This window comes from Pteropus alecto, unplaced genomic scaffold, assembly GCF_000325575.1.
Source record: "Pteropus alecto unplaced genomic scaffold, ASM32557v1 scaffold3, whole genome shotgun sequence".
Taxonomy (NCBI): domain Eukaryota; kingdom Metazoa; phylum Chordata; class Mammalia; order Chiroptera; family Pteropodidae; genus Pteropus; species Pteropus alecto.
In genome coordinates this window covers 51839899-51845483 of record NW_006442484.1, presented here as the reverse complement: position 1 = coordinate 51845483, position 5585 = coordinate 51839899, and the positions used below count along the sequence as shown (strand labels likewise).

Sequence of the window (5585 nt, the reverse complement as noted above, 5' to 3'; positions counted from 1 at the left end):
ACTTACAATTTTCAAGTTTCAGTGATGTTATTTGTAGATAATATCTAAAACAAATTTAGATTTCTTCATAAATATCAGGCCAATGTGTACCCCCAATTCACAAAAGGAGCGAATGTTGACATTACAATATCACGGCATTTGTCCTCCATCTTCAATTTGACTGCATGAACTTCAAATTCAGTGACTGCTGTCAGGGACATGTTCAGTGGCCATGCAACAAACAATCCGAATTAACTTTATGGTCTTAATTCGACCCTCTCGGGCAATTTGTTTTAAGCAACTGAGCAAAACATGCCTGAACTGAGTACACTTTTATAGGTTGAAACAATTTAAAAGGGTCACACAGATAGCGTAGACCAGATACAATGTACATAGTAACAAGAATATAAATTATCACCTATTAAATGATAAAATAAAATTAAATCCTTTGCAAAATAAAAGATATGATTCTTCTCTGATGCAACTCTTTATTTTACAACACTTTCAAGGCATCTAAAGTCATGTTCTTGTGTTTGTATTTATGTGTGCAGAGATAAATGTATATGGTATCTTGTGTGTATATGAGGTAGTCTGCAACACCAACAAATATAAAATGTATAACTATTGACCATTTTCAATTTACCCATATGATAAGGTAAAATATATACCAAGATTGTAGAATAAAAATTGCAAGATCAAAGATTTTGTTATTTTGTTATATAGTTCTTTATATCAAGAGCGGCACAAGTACCTACAAAAGGGACGGCAAACGAACTGTGATAGTATACCTCATTATCTCTACCAGAAAGCAAATAAAGAACCCACATTGACAATGGATTGGCCAGATGATATCACCCAGAAAACGTACTTTCTTTTTGTCTTTTTTTTTTCCTAAACCATATATGTGTTTAGAATAGACAACATCTATATTCACATGATAATGAAACAAGGAGATTGTCTTGCTATAAACACTCTTCCAAAATATTAATTTTGATATTCATTTTTTAACTTACTTTTATCAGGTTTTAATAGGAATAAAGCTTTCATATATGGTTGCTGTAAAAACTTCAAACAATATAGTATATAAAGGGAAAAAGTAAAAATATATACACCTAATTCATGTAACAGTGCTGTCTGTTTTCTTCAAGGCTTTTAAAATACATTTACATAATTTTATAGTTACTTTTAATATAAACTACGTATGTATATATATATATATTACTTTGGCCAATTTTTACTCCTTATGAATAATAACAGTACTCATGTATTCTTATGTATTTTTGAGCAGATTAAATTAACACTGAATTATGTAAATTGTGAATATATATATGTGCACACATATATAAAATATACACTTCACACACGAAATATATATAAAGATATATATAAAATATCCAGGTTTTTTTTTTTACTGATGAATATTTAGATTATATCTAGATTGTTGCTATAGTAAACAATATTGAAATGAATATCCTTATAAAAAAATCTTTTGGTAATTATTTTGTAGTTATAATAATATCATAAGGATAACATGCTAGAAAGTTGCCGAGGAATACTATCCAATAAAAGTTACTGATGGTATGTGTCTTTTACAATTTTTTCATAATTTGGAGTTGTCTTTTTAATGGGCGCACTCTATGAGGGTAATTCTTTTCCCCATGCAGCCTATGAGACTTGGATTTCATAAGGCATAGAACAGATATAAGATCATTTTCCTGGGAGCTTGTGTAATCCTTCTTCCTTAATAACAGGGTTATTATATCTAATTGAATGATACATGTATTTAAATGTGACCTTTTTGTCATGCCACTGGCTACAAATTTGATTTGCCCAGTTATATCTTGTTGGGAAAGAGGACAGATTCTTTTTGAATGTATATAAATAACAACATTCTACAAAAAGTAAAGTGACTCAGCAAATGTGCTTTGTACAATATTTGCCTTAGTCCAGCTTCTTCTCAAAAAGTAGAATCTGAGACATGGACTTGCATGTCCACATTATCAAGCTGTGTACAACTGGCCCTTTATAATGTTTGACTTAGTCTTATTAAGAACACTATACTGAAAGAGCAGTTTTTTCTGAACTATATTGTTTTATCATTATAAATTTTCTTCAATTTATAGCTTAAATATTCTATATATGTATGCTGAGACATCAGCATGTAACTAAATGAATAATTTAAAGTGTTTAAAATATATTAACCTTAGTGTACAAGACAATGCCTGTACTATAGGGCATTAACAGGAATTAATCACAATAAATTTCTAACATGGAGCTTAATAAACAGACAAAAAGATGTCCTTTATTTTGTTACTACTGAACCTAGTACACCTTCAGCCCTGATATACTACTACCCGCAAACTCCTAGTCTGGATCCTATGCCTCAGAACACCCTCTCGCCCTCTTTTTGAAGTACCTGCCTCCATCTGCCTAGGCCCAGCAGAGGTCAGCAGAGGTGTTCAGGCAAGACAGCACAAGGTCAGATTTGCTTCTGCATTAGCTCCAGATCCAACATGGGATCCACTCTGTTTTTCCTCTCAGAGAATTCTCCTACCCTCTATCCCATGCATGGATTCCAGATCACTGGAACTTGATTCTACATGGTTATCCCTGAGCCCTGTGGCTCGGCCCTAGCAGTTCATTGCAGGCCAGTGATGCATTTCTTTCACAGAAGTAAGCAAGATTAACCTAGCAGAATGGTGCTGACATTGATAAGAAAGGTATTTGGGATGATTCTCATTCACAGGAGACATGAGACAAGTTCACTACTCTGGAAAATATACAGATATACAGTCTGCTATCAAACCTTCAGTTCAAGCCATATATATGGCTTTATTTGTCAGTCTTTCTATTATGATAACCATCTCTTGCCTATACTACTCAAGGGCAGCAGGGGTGACAGGAAATGTCTTTTATCCTGTGTGTCCACTCCTCCCCGCTTTTCACTGGCACTCAGATTGGTCATTCCATGCCCTCCACAGGTCGTACTCCAGGAAATACACCTATTTCCTACAAGGATGTAAGAGATTGTTGTTCTGCAGTGCATGGACTCTCCCAATTGATGTCCACTCTTGCTCTTTTTCAAATGATAATACTGTGCTTTTCAAGGCTGGTGTTAAGCCAAACCTGAGGAACAATAATCATTCTTTTCATGAATAGTACTACTCTTCTTATTCCACCCATGGGTCCTTGCCCAACTCACTCTCTGGTGACAGTGAATGGTGGTGGGGAGTGCGGTAAACATTAAAAAGGCCACATTCTGGTAATGCACTGACTACAGCCTAAAGAGTTAAGAGAAGTTGTGATTGGACGATGTGCTATTCTACATTTATACTACAAAATTCTGAACGATACATTTAACATAACCAGAAAAAAAAATGCATTTACATTTTATTGCATACTCTGGGCAAGTGTTGCATTTGTAGTCATTATTAATGAAACATAATGACAATCTTAGAATTATTGGAAGCCAGCATTAACTGGAGGCACAATGGATGGATGATGTAGCAGCACCATGAGTAATGATGTAACCAGGTTTAAACAAATGGTATTGGAGAACTGCAGAAGCAGGATCTATGCTATTTCAATACAAGCAGTTTCCCAAGAGCCATTACCTTGTAGGTAAATAATAGTACTGTTAACTTTTTATGTGGTAGGAGATGGGAAATTAGCGATGAATGCACAATCAATGATAAAGAAAATGAAGAGATGATTCTTAGATCTGAAGAGGAAGAGATGGTGCCAGAACAACATGAAGAATCTTCATATTCACTGAGCTGATGATCAGCAAATATTTAAGTACATTTTCTCTAACAATCTAAGTTATTGTTGATAAATTACAATATACTATATTTCACAGTGGCCCATGAATTTTGTAATTCATTTTTATATCTCCAGGGCCCACACACCCTAGAAGTGACCTTGCCATATGAGCAAACTCCAAATCATCTTTAATTTTCTTAAAGTGATAAAAGTTAATTTGCATATGAACATTATTGTACTAGTTATCTACTGCTGTGTAGGAGATTACCCCCAAAATTTAGCAGCTTAAAACAATAAGATCAGAAATATGAGAATGGCTTAGATGAATGGTCCTGGCTTAGGTAGCTGAAACACATTCAAGTCGTTGCCATGTAGGCCCTTCCCAGGGCTGCTCACATGTCAGCTGGCTTCCTCCAGAGTAAATGGTCCTAGAAAAGTGGGCATGTTGGAGACAGAGTTACAGCTTCTGCATATCCTAATCTCAGAAGTTATATCCCATCCTTATTGCCATACTCTATTCTTTAGAAGTGAGTCACTAAGTCCAGCTTATACTCAAGGGGAAGAGAATAAAGATCTACTTCTTGAGGGGAAGAGTATCACAACATGTGTGTACATATTTTTTCCAGCCTTATTGAAGTATACTTGACAAATAAAATTATATATATTTAAAATGCATACATGATGATATACATTGTGAAAGGATTACCACAAATTAATGAACAAATTCATCACCTCACATTGTGTGTGTGTGTGTGTGTGTGTAATGAGAAAACTTCAAAAATTCAGCATATATATATATATAGAATATATACACACATACATACAATGTGTACATATTTTTTTTAAATTACACAATGACCTATGCATCTTTTACAAGTTATTAGGCATTGTCATTTCATAGTGTACAAAAATAATAAATAACGAACAAGAATATATATTTAGCTAGGCAACCCAGTGTTTTTGTTTGTTGGTTTATATGTATTTTCTATCATTTTAAATCGAAATCTATTTAGAAATTGTGGAGGCAGACAAACTATATATTGGTAAATTCAATTAATTATAATTTTATAGTTTTATATCAGTTAAGGATTTTGGAAATTATTTTTAAACCGATATTTCTATAAGAAGCATATTTATTATGATGATTTTGGTTGTAAGGTGATGATTTGTATTTTTGTATACCACATAAGCAGTATAAATGTTTTTATATTCTATTCTAAAAAACAATATAAATTTAGTTGAACATTGTGTTTTATAATCATATTAATTTAATATATTTGGAAAGGATTATAACTTAATAGAATCATATATCCAAGGAATTAGTAAGTTTAAATTAATTAAGATATTTATAAAAATTCACTCAGGTCTATGGCCATGCCACCTTGAACAAGCCCGATCCATTCTGATCTCAGAAGCTAAGCAGGGTCGGGCCTCGTAGTACTTGGATGGGAGACCACCTAGGAAGACCAGGTGCTATAGGCATAAAAAATTAAAAATTAAAAATTAAAAAATTAAGGGATTGTAAGCTGATAAGTTCATTGCAATCTGTGAGGTTAACCAAGGGTTGCCTTGCCTAAAAAAAAAATTTACTCAAATTTTGCACAAATTACATTACACTAACATTTTTGGACTGTGATAAAATCAAGATGAAATGTAAATTAGCTAACCTGAATAATTTGCTCAGCTATTCATTTGATTAGAAATATTACAAATAATTTTTTAAACCTTAAATTTTGTTTAACATCACCAAAGTTCTCAAGATTTTCTTCTACCAACCAGAAGTCAATTTTAATGTATTTGCTTCATATGCTATTCCCTGTCAACCAGTCTTTATCTGCAACTTG

At 33.1% G+C, this 5585-nt stretch overlaps 1 pseudogene; it reads left to right on the top strand.

The window, feature by feature from the left end:
* The first annotated feature begins 5105 nt into the window (after positions 1-5105).
* LOC112470680 lies at positions 5106-5223 on the top strand (annotated as a pseudogene).
* The last annotated feature ends 362 nt before the right edge of the window (positions 5224-5585 follow it).